This window comes from Pseudophryne corroboree, chromosome 3, assembly GCF_028390025.1.
Source record: "Pseudophryne corroboree isolate aPseCor3 chromosome 3, aPseCor3.hap2, whole genome shotgun sequence".
In the NCBI taxonomy this organism is placed as follows: Eukaryota; Metazoa; Chordata; class Amphibia; order Anura; family Myobatrachidae; genus Pseudophryne; species Pseudophryne corroboree.
Window position 1 is genome coordinate 441,295,562 of NC_086446.1, and position 21,416 is coordinate 441,316,977.

The 21,416-nt window shown below is 44.0% G+C and overlaps 1 long non-coding RNA gene and 8 other non-coding genes across 9 annotated transcripts; 4 read left to right on the forward strand and 5 right to left on the reverse strand.

Annotated features, from left to right (window-relative positions):
- Positions 1-72: 72 nt before the first annotated feature.
- On the reverse strand, positions 73-143 carry TRNAG-GCC (transfer RNA glycine (anticodon GCC)). The gene has a single exon. It is a non-coding gene; the product is annotated as a tRNA-Gly (tRNA).
- Positions 144-250: 107 nt separating this feature from the next.
- On the forward strand, positions 251-323 carry TRNAK-CUU (transfer RNA lysine (anticodon CUU)). The gene has a single exon. It is a non-coding gene; the product is annotated as a tRNA-Lys (tRNA).
- An 861-nt stretch (positions 324-1,184) lies between these two features.
- Positions 1,185-1,255, reverse strand: TRNAG-GCC (transfer RNA glycine (anticodon GCC)). The gene has a single exon. It is a non-coding gene; the product is annotated as a tRNA-Gly (tRNA).
- A 107-nt stretch (positions 1,256-1,362) lies between these two features.
- On the forward strand, positions 1,363-1,435 carry TRNAK-CUU (transfer RNA lysine (anticodon CUU)). Its single transcript has one exon. It is a non-coding gene; the product is annotated as a tRNA-Lys (tRNA).
- An 861-nt stretch (positions 1,436-2,296) lies between these two features.
- On the reverse strand, positions 2,297-2,367 carry TRNAG-GCC (transfer RNA glycine (anticodon GCC)). Its single transcript has one exon. It is a non-coding gene; the product is annotated as a tRNA-Gly (tRNA).
- A 107-nt stretch (positions 2,368-2,474) lies between these two features.
- On the forward strand, positions 2,475-2,547 carry TRNAK-CUU (transfer RNA lysine (anticodon CUU)). Its single transcript has one exon. It is a non-coding gene; the product is annotated as a tRNA-Lys (tRNA).
- An 861-nt stretch (positions 2,548-3,408) lies between these two features.
- TRNAG-GCC (transfer RNA glycine (anticodon GCC)) lies at positions 3,409-3,479 on the reverse strand. The gene has a single exon. It is a non-coding gene; the product is annotated as a tRNA-Gly (tRNA).
- A 107-nt stretch (positions 3,480-3,586) lies between these two features.
- On the forward strand, positions 3,587-3,659 carry TRNAK-CUU (transfer RNA lysine (anticodon CUU)). The gene has a single exon. It is a non-coding gene; the product is annotated as a tRNA-Lys (tRNA).
- A 15,176-nt stretch (positions 3,660-18,835) lies between these two features.
- Positions 18,836-20,711, reverse strand: LOC135057882 (uncharacterized). The gene is made up of 4 exons (XR_010244436.1): positions 20,640-20,711; positions 20,256-20,336; positions 19,608-19,673; positions 18,836-18,859 (listed from the first exon to the last, which is right to left on the reverse strand). It is a non-coding gene; the product is annotated as an uncharacterized LOC135057882 (long non-coding RNA).
- Positions 20,712-21,416: the final 705 nt, after the last annotated feature.

The following is a 21,416-nucleotide window of genomic DNA, read 5'->3' on the forward strand; positions in this document are numbered from 1 at the left end:
TGCACCACCACAGCGCAAATGGCTGTCCTCACTTTCACAAAATGCACTGCCATATCAGCAAAAGCTCAGGACTGCATTGGCCGGTAATCGAACCCGGGCCTCCCGCGTGGCAGGCGAGAATTCTACCACTGAACCACCAATGCTCCACAGGTACTTAATTTTACACTTACTCGTGTACTTTAGTGTATGAAACAAAGCAGGAGTGTCAGGATGCCTTGCCTTGCCATCACCTCCATACATTCTCAACCAACCCTGGCTAGCTCAGTCGGTAGAGCATGAGACTCTTAATCTCAGGGTCGTGGGTTCGAGCCCCACGTTGGGCGGATGTTTTTTCTTTTCCTGTACCATTGTATGTGGAACACTGTCAACTTGCACCACCACAGCGCAAATGGCTGTCCTCACTTTCACAAAATACACTGCCATATCAGCAAAAACTCAGGACTGCATTGGCCGGGAATCGATTCCTGGCCTCACGAGTGGCAGGCGAGAATTCTACCACTGAACCACCAATGCTCCACAGATGCCTAATTTTACACTTACTCATGTACTTTAGTGTATAAAACAAAGCAGGAGTGTCAGGATGCCTTGCCTTGCCATCACCTCCAAGCCTACGTAACCAAGCCCGACTAGCACAGTCGCTAGAGCATAAGACTATTAATCTTAGGGTCATGTATTTGAGCTCCATGTTGGGCAGTTGTTTTTTTCTCTTCCTTTACCATTGTATGTGGAACAGTGTATACTTGCATCACCACAGCGCAAATGGCTGTCCTCACTTTCACAAAATGCACTGCCCTATCAGCAAAAACTCAGGAATGTATTGACCGGGAATTGAACCCGGCCTCCCACGTGGCCGGCTAGATTTCTACCACTGAACCACCAATGATCCACAGATGCTTAATTTTAGACTTACTCATGTACTTTAGTGTACAAAACAAAGCAGGAGAGTCAGGATGCCTTGCCTTGCCATCACCACAACTCCTCGGTTACCAAGCATTGCTAACTCAGTCGGTAAAGCATGAGACTCTTAATCTCAGGGTCGTGGGTTCGAGCCCCACATTGGGTGGATGTTTTTTTTCTTTTCCTGTACCATTGTATGTGGAACACTGTCAACTTGCCCCACCACAGCGCAAATGGCTGTCCTCACTTTCACAAAATGCACTGTCATATCAGCAAAGACTCAGCACTGCATTGGCCGGGAATCGAACCCGGGCCTCCCGCGTGGCAGGCGAGAATTCTACCACTGAACCACCAATGCTCCACGGATACTTAATTTTACACTTACTCGTGTACTTTAGTGTATGAAATAAAGCAGGAGTGTCAGGATGCCTTGCCTTGCCATCACCTCCATACATTATCAACCAAGCCTGGCTAGCTCAGTCGGTAGAGCATGAGACTCTTAATCTCAGGGTCGTGGGTCCGAGCCCCACGTTGGGCGGATGTTTTTTCTTTTCCTGTACCATTGTATGTGGAACACTGTATACTTGCACCACAACAGCGCAAATGGCTGTCCTCACTTTCACAAAATACACTGCCATATCAGCAAAAACTCAGGACTGCATTGGCCGGGAATCGATTCCGGGCCTCACGAGTGGCAGGCGAGCATTCTACCACTGAACCACCAATGCTCCACAGATGCCTAATTTTACACTTACTCATGTACTTTAGTGTATAAAACAAAGCAGGAGTGTCAGGATGCCTTGCCTTGCCATCACCTCCAAGCCTACGTAACCAAGCCCGACTAGCACAGTCACTAGAGCATAAGACTATTAATCTTAGGGTCATGTATTTGAGCTCCATGTTGGGCAGTTGTTTTTCTCTCTTCCTTTACCATTGTATGTGGAACAGTGTATACTTGCATCACCACAGCGCAAATGGCTGTCCTCACTTTCACAAAATGCACTGCCCTATCAGCAAAAACTCAGGAATGTATTGACCGGGAATTGAACCCGGCCTCCCACGTGGCCGGCTAGATTTCTACCACTGAACCACCAATGATCCACAGATACTTAATTTTAGACTTACTCATGTACTTTAGTGTACAAAACAAAGCAGGAGAGTCAGGATGCCTTGCCTTGCCATCACCACAACTCCTCGGTTACCAAGCATTGCTAACTCAGTCGGTAAAGCATGAGACTCTTAATCTCAGGGTCGTGGGTTCGAGCCCCACATTGGTCGGATGTTTTTTTTCTTTTCCTGTACCATTGTTTGTGGAACACTGTCAACTTGCACCACCACAGCGCAAATGGCTGTCCTCACTTTCACAAAATGCACTGCCATATCAGCAAAAACTCAGGACTGCATTGGCCGGGAATCGAACCCGGGCCTCCCGCGTGGCAGGCGAGAATTCTACCACTGAACCACCAATGCTCCACAGGTACTTAATTTTACACTTACTCGTGTACTTTAGTGTATAAAACAAAGCAGGAGTGTCAGGATGCCTTGCCTTGCCATCACCTCCATACATTCTCAACCAAGCCTGGCTAGCTCAGTCGGTAGAGCATGAGACTCTTAATCTCAGGGTCGTGGGTTCGAGCCCCACGTTGGGCGGATGTTTTTTCTTTTCCTGTACCATTGTATGTGGAACACTGTCAACTTGCACCACCACAGCGCAAATGGCTGTCCTCACTTTCACAAAATACACTGCCATATCAGCAAAAACTCAGGACTGCATTGGCCGGGAATCGATTCCTGGCCTCACGAGTGGCAGGCGAGAATTCTACCACTGAACCACCAATGCTCCACAGATGCCTAATTTTACACTTACTCATGTACTTTAGTGTATAAAACAAAGCAGGAGTGTCAGGATGCCTTGCCTTGCCATCACCTCCAAGCCTACGTAACCAAGCCCGACTAGCACAGTCGCTAGAGCATAAGACTATTAATCTTAGGGTCATGTATTTGAGCTCCATGTTGGGCAGTTGTTTTTTTCTCTTCCTTTACCATTGTATGTGGAACAGTGTATACTTGCATCACCACAGCGCAAATGGCTGTCCTCACTTTCACAAAATGCACTGCCCTATCAGCAAAAACTCAGGAATGTATTGACCGGGAATTGAACCCGGCCTCCCACGTGGCCGGCTAGATTTCTACCACTGAACCACCAATGATCCACAGATGCTTAATTTTAGACTTACTCATGTACTTTAGTGTACAAAACAAAGCAGGAGAGTCAGGATGCCTTGCCTTGCCATCACCACAACTCCTCGGTTACCAAGCATTGCTAACTCAGTCGGTAAAGCATGAGACTCTTAATCTCAGTGTCGTGGGTTCGAGCCCCACATTGGGCGGATGTTTTTTTTCTTTTCCTGTACCATTGTATGTGGAACACTGTCAACTTGCCCCACCACAGCGCAAATGGCTGTCCTCACTTTCACAAAATGCACTGTCATATCAGCAAAGACTCAGCACTGCATTGGCCGGGAATCGAACCCGGGCCTCCCGCGTGGCAGGCGAGAATTCTACCACTGAACCACCAATGCTCCACGGATACTTAATTTTACACTTACTCGTGTACTTTAGTGTATGAAATAAAGCAGGAGTGTCAGGATGCCTTGCCTTGCCATCACCTCCATACATTCGCAACCAAGCCTGGCTAGCTCAGTCGGTAGAGCATGAGACTCTTAATCTCAGGGTCGTGGGTTCGACCCCCATGTTGGGCGGATGTTTTTTCTTTTCCTGTACCATTGTATGTGGAACACTGTATACTTGCACCACCACAGCGCAAATGGCTGTCCTCACTTTCACAAAATACACTGCCATATCAGCAAAAACTCAGGACTGCATTGGCCGGGAATCGATTCCGGGCCTCACGCGTGGCAGGCGAGAATTCTACCACTGAACCACCAATGCTCCACAGATGCCTAATTTTACACTTACTCATGTACAGATGTAGCCACCTTTATCTTGAGTGGCCGCGGCGGTTGTCCCGTTCGACCATACGCAGCGTACTGTGGCGTAGCGAGGCGCGCCTAGCCACAGAGAGGCTATCTAATCGCACGGAGACAGACATTTGACGTTTGGCGTTACCTTTACGTGTAATACCTGCGATCAGCCACCAGATGTCGCTTTTTACAATCACCACTGCGCATGCGTGTGGTCTCCCGTAAAATACAATACTGACATACATAATAAGGACTACTTTACTAAGGCGTCTCATTACGCTGCATACAGCAAATACTGTACTCATTACGCTGCATTATTTAATACAGTACTGTACAGTATATACAGTACGACACCGACGCAAATACAGTAGTACAGCATACAGTATATGATCCATCTACAATACTTTATGAATACTGTATGTGAGCGTGCAAGTCCCGCAGACAAAACACAGTACTGTAAAACCAGTAGTGTACACTGTCGCAAATGGATGTGTGTTACAAGTTCACTATTGCCTCTCAAGATTAGGAATTTTCTACAGTGTTATCGTCCTAATCCCGTAGCCATTACAGCATAATCAAAACCAACGGATTTATACATTTGTCTGCGGCGAAGTGGTGAAGTGTTTCGCTTCCTATACTCAGAGTCCAGGGTTCGATTCCTTAAGTACTGTACGAATGCATGTTACTGTAGTTTTTTTCAGACACTTTATTATTTTTTTTATTCACATACTGCAAACCAGGGCATACAGTAGCTGCATGAGCGGTTCTATGCGATCGAGTCCGGTGTACCATAATGTGCAGGTTCTATGCAGGTTAAGGTACTATGCTCCGTACACAGTACACATACAATTCTGTAGCTGGGCAGACTGAATAGAAATGGCTACCACCTATGACTCCTTGCCCCACAGAGGCCCTAGGCTACGGAGCAAGTAATAGTCCAGATTGTACAGACTATGGGGCAATGCTGAATGAGCGTCACAATCCCCTAGCTAAAATACACAGTATGCATATTATGGTACACCGGACTCGATGACATACAGTACTGTAGCACACTGGCAAAATGGCCGCCGCCCCTGAACCCTTGTGCAGGTTATGGGGCAATGCTGAAGGAGCGTCACAATCCCCTAGCCAAAATACACAGGGGAGGGATAAGCTACTGTAGGATTGCATACAGTATTACGGTACACCGGACTCAATCGCATAGCACACTGTCAAAACGACCACTACCCATGAACCCCCACCTCCTGAACCCCCACCTCGTGGCAGGCAGCAGTTGGGTATGGAATGAGAAATGGCATAAGCTGTGCAGGCTACGGGGCGATGCTGAAGGAGCGTCACAATCCCCTAGCCAAAATACACAGAGATACTGTAAGCGAGGTCTATGCACATTACAGTACTGTACGTTACACCGGGCTCGGTCGCATAGCAAACTGACAAAACACAAGTTTTACAGTACATACAGTAAAGCAGGCCAAAGCTGCAGGAGAGTTTCTACTGTAAAGGTTCTATGCACCGTACGGTAATGTACACATACCTGTACAATTCTATAGCAGGGCAGACTCAATTGAAATGGCTACCGCCTGTGACTCCTACAGTAGCTCCTAGGAGGCACTCAGCTATGGAGCAAATAACAGCACAGATTTTGCAGGCTACGGGGCAATGCTGAAGGAGCGTCACAATCCCCTAGCTACAATACACAGGGGTGATAGAGATAATCGAGTGGCTGGAGGGGGGTCCCCTTGATTTAAGGGGCCCCCACTCCTCCAGGGTACTCCGGCCAGGTGTGACTAGTTGGGTATTTAATTCCATGGCCGCAGGGACCTGTATAAAAGTCTCCCCCGGCTGTGCATTATCTGTCCAGCTAGTGGAGCCCAGTGCTGATTCAAAAAATATGGGGAACCCCTACGCTTTTTTTGTCCCCCTTATTTTTTGCACCAGGACCAGGCGCAGAGCCCGGTGCTGGTTCTAAAAAGATGGGGGATCCCGTGTCCATTTTTTCCGTATTCCTTCCGGAATTCGACTGCAATTGCATATACAGTACTGTACCCCTTAATGTCACTGCTTACAGTATACAGTATTTAGACATGAGCTTGTGTACAGTATCTGTCATGAGGTGCTTTTTTCACTGACACTATAACTTTTTTCTATTGTGATATACTGTACAGAGGCGGCAAACTAGCCAAACGGGAATAATCAGCTTCTGCAGAATAAAATGAGATGCTACAGTACATGCCTATATTCTGTGAGTGACTGCGGCTCTATGAAATTAAATCAGAAAATTTAAATATGAAATGCATTACTAATGTGTGGCATTACTGTACTGTATGTGTATAAGGTGTACTACAATATTTTCTGGTGTAACATAAGGAAAGGGCACTACTGCATGGTCTAATGCAGTGGTTCTCAAACTTGGTCCTCAGGACCCCACACAGTGCATGTTTTGCAGGTAAACCAGCAAGTGCACAGATGTATTCATTACTAACTGACACATTTTAGAAGGTCCATACAGTAGGTGGAGCTAATTTTTTCACTTGTGATTCTGTGAGACCTGCAAAACCTGCACTGTGTGGGGTCCTGAGGACTGAGTTTGAGAACCTGTGGTCTAATGTAAATAAAGATGAATGTGGTGGGGTGTAATGTGAATAAGGGGCATTACTGTTAGGAGTAATGTGGTACTATGATATGATGTCATGAGAATAAGAGACACCACTGCATGATATAATGTGAATAAAGTTGCAGTACTGTGTTGTGTCATTTCATCTTCGGGTATTATTGTGTTACCATGCCCCTTCCCAGCAAGAACATACTGTACACTGTTTTGGGCTGGCACTAAATGTGCACATTGTTCTTATTTAGATTATAGGGGGTAGGAGCGCCAAAATGGGTGATGGTGCTGGGAAAGGGGTGCAGGGTTAGAGGCGGAACTACGTAGCATCTGTGCAAGAGGGCATCAGCCAAAATCTAGCCTAGGGCATCATGTTGGTCAGGTTTGGCTCTGATAATACTGTATACTGTACTCTTACTGTACTTTGCATTCAATACAGATACTGTTTGCACACAGGTTTTACATGAATCATTGGCAATGCTGCAGGAGTGTCTCATTAGGCAATCTAAAATATACCACGACTATGGGTGGGGATACAGTAGGGAAGTTCTGTCACCATAAGCTGTCTGCTGTGTATAGCATATTTCCATCTGAGATGCATTTGTGTGTTTGTAATAAGAAAAAAAACATTTTACTGTACATTTAGTGGATACAGTATTTCTCCCCCATAATGACGTATCATACTGTACAGGTACCCTCATGTACTGTACCGTACCATACTGTAAAATTGAATATTTATTGGAAAAACATCAATATTAATGTAAAAATAAAGTATTACAACATCCGATTCCATGTACTGCACTGATCAAAATGTACAGTACTCTTATTCAGGACTTATAAAACTGAAAATAACTGTTCATACAGTACACATCAATAACATTACTACTGTATAATATTCTACATTAGTTTATGCAATAATCAGACAAAGGCAATTTTATCATTTTTTTTAATAATGCACCAATTTAAAATTTTAAACAGAAAATACAGAACTACATATTTGTGGCTTGACCATTTCTTTCAACTACAACAGGTAATACTTTATACAGGTGATTTATATAATTATTACAATGTTCAGGTGTGAGTACTTCTAGCCAAAATTTCTTTATCCCATCCACCAGTTGCTGTTTTGTTGTTGGCTTTGCAACACTCCTAACGTACCTCTTCAATTGAGCCCACACTAATTCGATTGGGTTCATGTCTGGTGATCTAATTAAAAAAAAAAAAAAAGCGTATAGAAAAAATTAATTACAGTACATTACAGTAAATAGAGAAAATTAAACATACAATATTGTACTGTTTATTAAACAAAAAATTTTTTTACAGTACTAGAGTGCTATCCAAAATTTTACTTGTACACTGTTGAAAGAATACTCACTCTGGTGGTGTGCGTTCCCAATTCATACCTTTCTCTTCCATAAATTTGGCTGAGGCGGAGTGTTTAGGATCATTGTCTTGGAATATCCTATGGTGAGTTGGGTAATATTTATTCACAAATGGCACCATACATTTCTCTACTATTGTTTCTTGGAAATATTTCTTATCCATGATTCCTACAGAAATCAAAAAATGTTGTTCATTAATAAGCAACTCCTTTTATTGTGCAGTTACACGTACTCTACAGTACAACATGTATTTTTACAGAACACAGGCACAGAATAAAGTATAGTACTGTACTGTACCTTCGAAAAATAATAGGGGACCAGCTCCTAATCGTGATATGCCTCCCCATACATGGATTTTCAATGGATGCTTTGGGCGTGGTTTTAAAGAGATATGGTTACGTTTCCTGAATGACATTCTGGAGAACCGCTCAAGGGCAACAGACGATTCATCTGTGAAAATGACATCATCAAATGTTTCACCACTCTCAATCCATCGCCGTGCCTGTTCCACTCTCTTTTCTTTATTCACATCTCTTATCATTGGAGATATCCTGTGAAGAGCCAAAAATAATGAAATCAGATACAGTTATGAAATTACAGATTTACAGATTACTGTATATACAGTAGACTGTATGTGCAGTATACTGTATTATATACCTACTGTATACATTAAACTGTACATACAGTACATTAAGTTACATACAGAGTAATATATATATACATACTGTACATACACACAAACACACACACACAGTATACAGTATGTAATCATCACAATAAGCCGGCAATGCTTCATTGCTGTCTCTGAGTGCCTATACAGTAGGTATCTCTTTTGGGATAGAATACTGTATATACAGTATATACACACACACATACTGTATATAGTATAAAGTACACACTCTGTATAATGATTTATGGCATTATTATATCACGTATCAAGGGATTATTAACAGTGCATTTACTGTATGGTTTATACTGCTTTCAGTATTTTACCTTGTTGCGCCAAAGGTCCATCCCATTTTCCGTCGCATCCTTCTGATGCTGGTGGCCGATATGTCCAGGTCATACTTGGAATGGAGAATTCGTTTTATTTGCAGAGCAGTACGCTCATCATCCTCACGAGTTAGTTCCTCCACAATTTGTTGCACTCTCCTACAGTACAATACAGTATGAAAAATATGAATTCATGAACAGCACAATCACAGTTACAATTGATGAAGTTTTTATTTTATTTCAAAAAAATTGTTTATGGTATAAAGCAAGTCATTTAAACATTACAGTAGTGTCCAGTACGTACCATGTGCATTTTGTAGGAAATACAAATCTGGGCGTTGTTCTCTCGAATGCATGATAGCGCACCGTTTCTAAAGTGACTATAATGCCACTTTCCTTGAGCCATGCATGGATCTCTTTGATGGTTTTATTTTCTTTTTTCATGTTGGCGATTATCTTGCTCATCGTTTTGTTGATAGTTACTGGCATGTTGTCCAACTATAATTCCTGTATGGAGAGAAAACATTTGTGAATACTGTAGTCTAAAATTTACACATCTGAAAATGCATAAGAGTTTTATGATAGAAGTTAATACTGTACATGTTTACTATCCAGTACCTGATGTTCAAATTTAAGTATTGTATACTGTACAGTACTGAAAATACAACTTCAGTGTTATGGACTGCAATTAGTTTCCTGTATGAAACAGATACAGTACAGTAAATAACCCTCCTTGGAAGTGCATGGGCCCTGTGAGACTTACAGTAGTGTACAGCATAAGGGTCGACTGACATGATGTACAAGCATTACATACAGTACATGTCAGTACTGTATGTAAATTCTTCAATTATTGCCTAACAACAATGCTGCTTACTGTATATTAAATACTGTAGGCCTAGAAATGTGCATCTCAATATAGTAGTTAAAAACACAGGGGCCTATGTGGATAAGCGAGTTCTATGCACACAAAAAATGGCCACCGACCGTGAACCCCCAGCACGTGGCAGCGCTCGGATATGTAGTGAGATACAGTATGGCATACATTTCACAGTTCAGGGGGCAATGCTGAAGGAGCGTCACAATCCCCTAGCTCAATTACATTGGGATAAGCGAGGTCTATGCACATTACGGTATACCGAGCTGGATCGCTTAGCAACCTGACAAAATGGCCGCCGACCGTGAACTCCCAGCACGTGGCAGCGCTCGGATATGTAGTGAGATACAATATGGCATACATTTCACAGTTCAGGGGGCAATGCTGAAGGAGCGTCACAATCCCCTAGCTCAATTACATTGGGATAAGCGAGGTCTACTGTATGCACATTACGGTATACCGAGCTGGATCGCTTAGCAACCTGACAAAATGGCCGCCGACCGTGAACTCCCAGCACGTGGCAGCGCTCGGATATGTAGTGAGATACAATATGGCATACATTTCACAGTTCAGGGGGCAATGCTGAAGGAGCGTCACAATCCCCTAGCTCAATTACATTGGGATAAGCGAGGTCTATGCACATTACGGTATACCGAGCTGGATCGCTTAGCAACCTGACAACATGGCCGCCGACCGTGAACTCCCAGCACGTGGCAGCGCTCGGATATGTAGTGAGAGATGGTATACATTTTAAAATACACCGGGATAAGTTGTACAGGCCATGGAGCAATGCACAGGGACATTCATCATTTACGTACAGTATATAAATAATTGTAAACCGTAAATGAAAGAATTACCGGTCAAATACTGTATGACGAAACTGTGTCAATGAGCTGGAACAGTATGGCCTGTGAAGAAGTTATCGAAGGCAGAAACGGAGAGCAAATTATCAGGAGATTTCTGAAAGGTCGGAGAAGATCCACACAGCAAGTCTGCCTACGAGGAAACAGCTTTGCAAAGTGGGTAGCGGGGCGGTGACTGAGACGCTCTTTTATTCACATTCACACAAAAGGAATTCTTACCGCTGTGATTGGTGCCAATATAGGCGCATTCATCCTTACACCAATCACAGAGCATACTGTACAGGTACTTTTGAATGTGAATAAAAGAGCGTCTCAGTCACCGCCCGCTACCCACTTTGCAAATCTGTTTCCTCGTAGGCAGACTTGCTGTGTGGATCTTCTCCGACCTTTCAGAAATCTCCTGATAATTTGCTCTCCGTTTCTGCCTTCGAAAACTTCTTCACAGGCCATACTGTTCCAGCTCATTGACACAGTTTCGTCATACAGTATTTGACCGGTAATTCTTTCATTTACGGTTTACAATTATTTATATACTGTACGTAAATGATGAATGTCCCTGTGCATTGCTCCATGGCCTGTACAACTTATCCCGGTGTATTTTAAAATGTATACCATCTCTCACTACATATCCGAGCGCTGCCACGTGCTGGGAGTTCACGGTCGGCGGCCATGTTGTCAGGTTGCTAAGCGATCCAGCTCGGTATACCGTAATGTGCATAGACCTCGCTTATCCCAATGTAATTGAGCTAGGGGATTGTGACGCTCCTTCAGCATTGCCCCCTGAACTGTGAAATGTATGCCATATTGTATCTCACTACATATCCGAGCGCTGCCACGTGCTGGGAGTTCACGGTCGGCGGCCATTTTGTCAGGTTGCTAAGCGATCCAGCTCGGTATACCGTAATGTGCATACAGTAGACCTCGCTTATCCCAATGTAATTGAGCTAGGGGATTGTGACGCTCCTTCAGCATTGCCCCCTGAACTGTGAAATGTATGCCATATTGTATCTCACTACATATCCGAGCGCTGCCACGTGCTGGGAGTTCACGGTCGGCGGCCATTTTGTCAGGTTGCTAAGCGATCCAGCTCGGTATACCGTAATGTGCATACAGTAGACCTCGCTTATCCCAATGTAATTGAGCTAGGGGATTGTGACGCTCCTTCAGCATTGCCCCCTGAACTGTGAAATGTATGCCATATTGTATCTCACTACATATCCGAGCGCTGCCACGTGCTGGGAGTTCACGGTCGGCGGCCATTTTGTCAGGTTGCTAAGCGATCCAGCTCGGTATACCGTAATGTGCATACAGTAGACCTCGCTTATCCCAATGTAATTGAGCTAGGGGATTGTGACGCTCCTTCAGCATTGCCCCCTGAACTGTGAAATGTATGCCATACTGTATCTCACTACATATCCGAGCGCTGCCACGTGCTGGGGGTTCACGGTCGGTGGCCATTTTTAGTGTGCATAGAACTCGCTTATCCACATAGGCCCCTGTGTTTTTAACTACTATATTGAGATGCACATTTCTAGGCCTACAGTATTTAATATACAGTAAGCAGCATTGTTGTTAGGCTTTACGCTACCCACTTTGCAAATCTGTTTCCTCGTAGGCAGACTTGCTGTGTGGATCTTCTCCGACCTTTCAGAAATCTCCTGATAATTTGCTCTCCGTTTCTGCCTTCGAAAACTTCTTCACAGGCCATACTGTTCCAGCTCATTGACACAGTTTCGTCATACAGTATTTGACCGGTAATTCTTTCATTTACGGTTTACAATTATTTATATACTGTACGTAAATGATGAATGTCCCTGTGCATTGCTCCATGGCCTGTACAACTTATCCCGGTGTATTTTAAAATGTATACCATCTCTCACTACATATCCGAGCGCTGCCACGTGCTGGGAGTTCACGGTCGGCGGCCATGTTGTCAGGTTGCTAAGCGATCCAGCTCGGTATACCGTAATGTGCATAGACCTCGCTTATCCCAATGTAATTGAGCTAGGGGATTGTGACGCTCCTTCAGCATTGCCCCCTGAACTGTGAAATGTATGCCATATTGTATCTCACTACATATCCGAGCGCTGCCACGTGCTGGGGGTTCACGGTCGGTGGCCATTTTTAGTGTGCATAGAACTCGCTTATCCACATAGGCCCCTGTGTTTTTAACTACTATATTGAGATGCACATTTCTAGGCCTACAGTATTTAATATACAGTAAGCAGCATTGTTGTTAGGCAATAATTGAAGAATTTACATACAGTACTGACATGTACTGTATGTAATGCTTGTACATCATGTCAGTCGACCCTTATGCTGTACACTACTGTAAGTCTCACAGGGCCCATGCACTTCCAAGGAGGGTTATTTACTGTACTGTATCTGTTTCATACAGGAAACTAATTGCAGTCCATAACACTAATATTAAGCCCACTCCATTATCCACTCCTCCCCTGTGTATTAAACACCCCCTACCACCCTGGAAGTCATGTACTGTACCAGGGCCCCTTCATTCAGCACAATGCCCCCTTCTACAGTTTAGTGTTCTCCTTCCTGCCCCATCTGTGCAGTAAAGGAATAATTAGCAGAAATTATTTCTCCAGGTCCTACTGTACATACTGAGCGAAAGATAGAACCCCCCCTATCCCCCGCGGAGCATCAAAGCTGCCGCTGATAGCTCCCCCCACCCCTTCCGCTGGTGAGTGGGTAGGGGCCCCAGTGCATTGCTGTGTCCAGGGGCCCACACTGCTGTTAAGATGGCTCTAGTAATTGAGCTAGGGGATTGTGACGCTCCTTCAGCATTGCCCCTGGACTGTACCATACTGTATCTCACTCCATATCCAAGCGCTGCCACGTGCTGGGAGTTCACGGTCGGTGGCCATTTTGTCAGGTTGCTAAGCGATCCAGCTCGGTATAACGTAATGTACATAGACCTTGCTTATCCCGGTGTACTACAGGTATGTGCAGTAGTACTGAATGATTGCTATCACTTGTGGTGAAACACCTATCTTATCAAATACAGTAACTACTGTACAGTATAGTTGTTCGCACAGGTGATGGTAATCATACTGTATATTTAAACTGAAGTCCGTAACAGAGCATTCTGTCCCTCCTGCAGAGGTTCTTGTTGGGAGGCACAGGGAAAAAAGGCAAATACTGTACAGTACAGTATTTGCACTTTACTGTTGTGCACTTTATTTGAAAATGTACAGTTGTTTGCTATTTTTAGCATGCTGTGCTTTACATGTTTTCTTATTGTGGTTTTTATATTTTTAGACAAAAGACAAAGAATGCAGACTACCAGATTTTACGGGAGTGCCAAAACCCACCCATCAGTGGCACAGAAACTTGCTGCATTAGTTCCACAAAAGAAGAAGAAAACTGCCAAGGCGGCTCAGAAAGAAAATGTGGTGAAACCACGAAAAAATGCCAAGGCAAAGAATAATACGTTGGAGATGATATGTGGTGTGGCAAATGATGTAATTGTTCCATCTCCTGCAGATCACAGTGTTCAGCCAATGAATCTGGAAATACCGGTGCTAGAGGACGTGACAAACACGCTGCATCAGGAAGCTTCTTTTTTGGACCATGTAGCCACCCCTGGACAAGAAGACATGACACATTCACCACGAAGAAGGTTGCATTTCACAGATGTGAACACCAAAGTGCAGGACTGCCAGTGTACCTGTCCTGTTTTACTAAAGGAGCTACTCAGTAAGGTGACCAATATGGAGTCAGAAGTTGGTGGACAGGTCAATCAGCTGCAGACCGATGTGGCTGGCCTTAAAGAAGGCATAAAGGAACAGATGGTAGAAGCCATGAAGAAAGTCATTGAACAAACGAGGGAAGAATGGCAAGTTGGAGTTTGCCGCACCATCATTGCAACACACCACCAAGCGGTTCAAGTCAGCGGCCTGGACGACCGAGGCCTGGAGGACCGCAGAGGAGGCCTGGAGGACCGCAGAGGAGGCCTGGAGGACCGCAGAGGAGGCCTGGAGGACCGCAGCGGACTGGACGAAGTCAGCGGCATGGACGACCGCAGAGGAGGCCTGGAGGACCGCAGAGGAGGCCTGGAGGACCGCAGAGGAGGCCTGGAGGACCGCAGCGGACTGGACGAAGTCAGCGGCATGGACGACCGCAGAGGAGGCCTGGAGGACCGCAGAGGAGGCCTGGAGGACCGCAGAGGAGGCCTGGAGGACCGCAGAGGAGGCCTGGAGGACCGCAGCGGACTGGACGAAGTCAGCGGCCTGGAGGACCTTAGAGGAGGCCTGGAGGACCGCAGAGGAGGCCTGGAGGACCGCAGAGGAGGCCTGGAGGACCGCAGAGGAGGCCTGGAGGACCGCAGAGGAGGCCTGGAGGACCGCAGAGGCCTGGACCACAGCAGCGGACTGGACGAAGTCAGCGACTTGGACGACCGCAGAGGAGGCCTGGAGGACCGCAGAAGAGACCAGGAGGACCGCAGAAGAGACCAGGAGGACCGCAGAAGAGACCTGGTGGACCGCAGAGGAGGCCTGGAGGACCGCAGAGGGCTGGACGACCGCAGAGGCCTGGATTCAAGTGTGCTGTTGCCAGGAACACCAATGATGACCAGCACACCTGCTCACAGGCCACTTCGCAATACATTCGGAGGCTCTCTGAACAATATTGCCCTGGCTGTCATCTCAACTTCCCTGGACGACCATCTGTACAGAGCTTCAAATGGACATATTCAGAAATATGCATATTCTCTGTTCCAGCACCATGTACGGTACGACAAATACTTGACGTGGGCCAATCGTGTGAACTTTGATGGTTCCAAGGGCAAACTTCCGCTGCCCAAAAATCTGGTACATGACATCATGGCTAGGTGTGAACGCCGCGTGAGGATTGGTGATCCAGAAAAGAGGAAGATAAGGGATACCATAAACTCTGTGCTGAGAACGAAGAGGAAAATGACTTGGAAGCTCGACTATGATGAAACCAGATCATTACCTACCTCCTAGCTTCAGCACATCAGCTTCACACAGCTGAAGCTAAAAAATTGTGTCAATGTACCTGTATGACCTGTACATTTTCTGGGGCTGCATGCACTGTGCTGAATCCACTTGGAGCAGCTCGGTTACTCAAAGGGGAGTGCATGAACTTGGCTCACCACATTCCTGGTAATGTAAGGGCCTGTTACAAGTTGCCCCTTTTATTCCTGTTGATTTTTTGGGCGCTGCTGTATCTATCCAGTAGCAGCCGAGTCCATTGTGCTGTGTCCATCTGGGGCCTTGGGCTGCGTTTCCATCCAGGGGCTGCTGTTGTCAGTCCTCTATTCTGGTGTCCGTATGCGACAGTGTTAAAAAGCAAAAGACAAAAACGAAAAATAATTCAAAAAAGCAAAACCTAAAAATAAAGTACAAAAACCATTACCCCGCACCACCACCACAAAAAAATAAATTATAAAAATGTTAAAGTTGATATTGTTACTGTATTTGTGCTGTTACCTTTTGATTAAAGTACCGTACAGTATGTGTGATGTTGGCTTTATTACAATACAGTACAGTATGTGTGATGTTACATGTTCCAAATGATTTTGTCCGTAAATAAAGTGTTTCTTAAAATAAACATGACGTGGTTTCCAATGTTTGTATTCCCAACTTCCTGTACTGTATAAATTAGTACTACTGTATGATGGGAATTCAATTAAGAGTGGTATACTGTATGTAAAACAACTTGGTTAGGCATCTTGCATTTCATATTTTAATAAAAACCACAGGAAACTTCTATTTTTAAAAGTTTATTGAAGAAAAAAAAGGTGTTTTTTTTTAAATAAAGTTTGAAAGTTAATTAAAACAAAAAAGTAGTTTGTTCTTCGTTACATTCTTTTCTTGTGTATATAGATATCTGTGGGGGAAAAAAAAAAAAAAGTATTAAAGTAAAGACACTCATGTTCATTTGTTTTCCAAGAAAATTTGTGGAACCACACAGCCCAGCAATAAGTCATGCTGGGCTGTGTGGTTCCACAAAAGGCATGCGGTACAAAGTGAAATAGTGGTGTCAGTGGTCAGCACTTTGACACGCTAACATTTGTGGAACCACACAGCAATGGCTGACACACATAAAATGGCTGACACACACAAAATGCCTGACACACACAAAATGCCTGACACACACAAAATGCCTGACACACACAAAATGCCTGACACACACATGCTGGAGTGAAAACACATGTTTGCCAAACAGTCGACAGCACATGTCGGCCAGATGGCCGACCAAACTTGCTCCAAATCACCCCAAACTGGCCAGAAAGCACCCCAGCACACTCAGGAGGTACTGTACACCACAGCTAAATTAGGAGAGAATTTCATTACAAACAGCCAGATCTTGCAGATTATCTGCCAGATAATTGTATGGTGTACAGTATGCCTATCTTATACAGTAGAAAAAGATACTATACAATGGAGTACAAGAACAAAAATTTTTATTAAATAAAATTAAATTAAACTTAATAAAATATTAAAATAGTGGTCCACTAGGAGGTGGACCACCACCCGCTGGAGCTGGATGGCACGCTGCAACTGTTCTGTGGGAAAAAAAGGACAGTATTACAAAACAAATACTGAATACTTTACAGTGTAGTAATGGCAATACAGTACTTTACTCTATATTAGACAATATTGTTATTTACAATGTACAGTACTGTATTGTCAGTACAGTAAATCAAACACTACTGTATGCTGTCGAGGTAATTTAAACATTGCTTTAGTTTACCTCTTGTATAAGTGGGCTGCTGCCTGCCCGCTTCTGGGCCAGCCCACCTATCTTGCCCCTGTCTGGGGCCCCCATAAATAATTGGCACTATATTGGAGAAAAAAAAACATTTAGTCACATTCAAATAGTAAACAATTATTACTGTATACTGTAGGTACAGTATTATACTGTATTGCTGGTATTCAAAATATAAAGTACTGTACAAGAGTTTAGCTTCAATAGGTCATAAACAAATTGTCAAAGGAATTAAACACCACAGTACAAATACTGTAGACATTTACTGTATGTATTAGCAGTCATGACATTTCATGACCGCTTCAGAAAAAAGAGGGTTACAGTACTGTAGGTGGTGTTGTAGGGAGTACTATCCATAATAGTGGACTGTACTCAGAGCCAGCCATAAATAATATGATTCCCTAGTCAAGTTTTTGGATGCTGCCCCCTTGCACAGATGCTATTTCCGCCTCTGAGCCTGTACCCCTTTCCCAGCACCATCACCCCTCAACCATAGCAGTCGTCATTTTGGTGCTCCTCCAACTTACTGTACTGTATGTTTAAAATAGCAACAGTGTGCACATTCGGTGTGCATCCCAAAACGGTGCATGTTCTTGCTGGGAAGGGGCAAGGCCACACAGTAATTCCCCAATCTGAAATGACGCCACACAGTACTGCAACTTTATTCACAACATATCATGCAATAGTGTCTCTTTTTCTCGTTACATCATATGATAGTACCACATTACTCCTCAAAGTATTCCCACTTATTCACATTGCATCACATCATATTGCTCTTTGTTCACATTAGACCACACAGTTGTGCCCTTGCTACAGTATATGTTACACAACAAAGTACTGTATACACATAATGCTGCACATTAGTAATGCATTTTGTATGCACAGAATATACTGTAGGCATGCTGCATATCATATTAATCAGCAGAAGCTGCTTGTGCCCCTGGGCATTTGGCAAGTATGCCTATGCCTAGGGCAGGCTCAGACTGGAGATCAGTACGTAATCCCGCTGGACGGGATCCCGGCAGTCAAAATACAGACGCCGGAATCCCGACCACACAATCCCGACAGGGGCGGCGAGCGGAAAGCAGCCCCTTGCATGCTTGCTTCGCTCGCCACGTGGTGGGCACGGTGCCTCGCTACGCTCTACACACTATTATATCAGTAGTCAGGAAACGCAGCATGCATTTGTGGAGTGAAGAGGGTGAAAAAGGAGAGAAAGTACAGTTTGTACTGTAAGGTTATGTCAGAGGGTGTGAAGATGATCAGCTCAGTGTTATACATGTTACAGTAAGTTAGAATACAGTACAGTGCATTATGTATTTCTATTTTATTACCAGGTGTCTCCTCCACTGGTTGGCGACGGACTGTAAAAAGATAATACAGTACAGTTAGTCATATCAGTTTGACTTAAAATAATGTTGGAGAAAAAAAAATACTGTAATTACAGTACCAACTATTGCTACTGTACAGTATACTGTATTTACCAAAAATGTATTCTGGCTCGTCGTCTGTGGGTAAAAGAGAAGAATATTATAAGATACAGTATACAGTAAAAAGTATAGTAATAGTACACTAGTGTCCAGGCCCAGTGTCAGGTGGGTAAAAAAAGGTATGCTTGTGACAGGCATGGTGATTCTAAGGGACCCCACCGAGACCATCAGAAAATTTGTGAGTGACCCGTATGCCGGTGATTATGACTAGAATAAGGTACAGTAGCAACTCTTTTTTCTTTTGAATTATGTATACTGTACAGTACTGTATGTGCATATTGTACAGTACACTTAAAATATTTAGCAGTTACTGTAGTGGTAATTTTTGGGATGACAGTATTAGCATACTGTAAGCATCCAACTGAGGCCCCCAAACAGATGCCGCCACTAGGTACAGTACGTGCCTCTCGTGCCTAATGGGAAATTCATCACTGACAGTATCTAGAGAGATGAATGGAGAGACAGTGACAAGGGGTGAGAGAGAGAGAGAGAGAGAAATTGAGTAAGATGGGTGTTTTTTTTAGAACAGGATGTTGTCCATACAGTAGCAACCAATCAAATATTACCTACTGTACTGTATTATCGTCTGTAAGTGTAACTAGATACTGTAAATGTTAATGTGGGATGTGATCGGTTGCTACTGTATGGGCAATATCACCAGTTCAAACAAAAACAATTTTCATCCGATTTCTACGCATTTGCCAGAAAAATCTGATGAAAAGTGCTACTCTGATGGCATCAGATCAATGTCAGTAATAATTCTTACCACTAAATGCAGCAGCATCATCATCATCCTCCTCCTCCTCCTCCGTGGCCTGTTCCAGTGTAGGGCCTGTGAAAAAAAACATTAATGTGAAAAAAAAAAAAGGTTAATTCCAGGAAATACACATACCCTCCAACATGGTACAAAATGCTCTGGTTCTGGACTTCCCTCTTAATTTATTATTGCCATCACCTGTGAAGAAACAGCTTTCTTATCATATAACTAGTTCAACACAGGTGATGGAAATCATAAATTAAGAGGGAAGTCTAGAAACAGAGCAGTGCGGCGGGTCATGTTGGAGGGTCTGCATACAGAAACATAGAATTTGATGACAAATACTGTAAGAACCACTTTGCCCATCTAATCTGCCTCTTTTTTTTAACCTTTTTTTTACATCAAACCTTATAACAATTTTCCCCAAACATCACATGATGCAAAGATAAATAAATAAAAAAATAAATAAAAAAAGAGGTGCAAGATGGAATTGTGATTGGGCCCTCCCAACCACCCTTATGTTATATAAACAGGGTCTGCCACACGACTGTGGCTGAAATGACTGGTTGGTTTGGGCCCCCACCAAAAAAAGAAGCAATCAATCTCTCCTTGCTCAAACTGGCTCTACAGAGGCACGATGTACCGGACTGGACTTACTTAATGGGTGCAGTGAGGTGATGGACATAGAGGTAGAGTCCTGGTCCTCCTCCTCCGCCACCGCCTGTGACAGTGTAGGGCCTGTGAAAGCAAAAAATCCATGAAATATACTTTTGTATTCTGTGTTGAATACAGTAAAGCAAAAATTCAGTCAGGAATTGGAGGAGGAGAGTAAATTTCGCACACAGAGACGAGAATGTCGAGGCCAGAATCAGGGGGTAGTGGAGGAGGGTTAGGATACCGTACCTCACCCTGTTGGGATTGCTGCAATCAGGATGCCACTGTCGGTCACCTGACCGCTAGAATCCTGACTGCTGGTCACGCAAACCCAACCCATTGGTTTAACACAATGTACAGTACAGTACAATACTGCAGTTTACTTACCAAGTTGGGGAGAGGGTTTTTCATCCTCACTGTCAATAATTACTGAGTTGAAAATAAAAAAATATTATAAACAAAATACAGTAGAGTACAGTTACTACAAAATTGCACAGTAGTACAGTGCTACAGGAGGCAGAGATATATTCATAATACAGTAGGAGCAGAATGACTGTCCAGCGGTAGGGGACATACAGTACTGTATTTAAAAGACCTGCTGTCTGGATCCCGACATTCAGAATGCAGAGTGTGGATTCAGAGTATGATTGGAGGGTTAGGCTAGTGGAGGGTGGGTCGGATGCACAATTTTGGGCACCATAATACAAAATGGATATCGTGGAACTACAAAAGGTTTAGAGGCGGGCGACCAAAGTGATGAAGTGGATTGAGAAGATGGAATACAAGGAAAGGCAGGCTAGGCATGTTTACATTGGAAAAGAGGAGATTAAGAGGGGACATGATTAACCTTTACAAATATACTGTATACAGTAAGGGGACAATACACAGGAACGGTTTTTGATAAGATGGACACAGAGGACACGTGCACAGTAACTCTTGTTGAAGTAGAGGCGATTTCGCACAGAGGCGAAAAGGGGTCTTCACAGTGAGGGGAATACTGTACAGTACATGTTTGGAATTCCCTGCCTGAAAAGTAATAAAAGTGGACTTGGTCAATACTTTTAAGAATGGGCTTGAGAAAATCCTACTGTACTTACTATAATCTGGCTCCTCTTCCTCCCCCGAATCAATGGGAATGAGCTCCTCCTCTGTATCAATTACGAG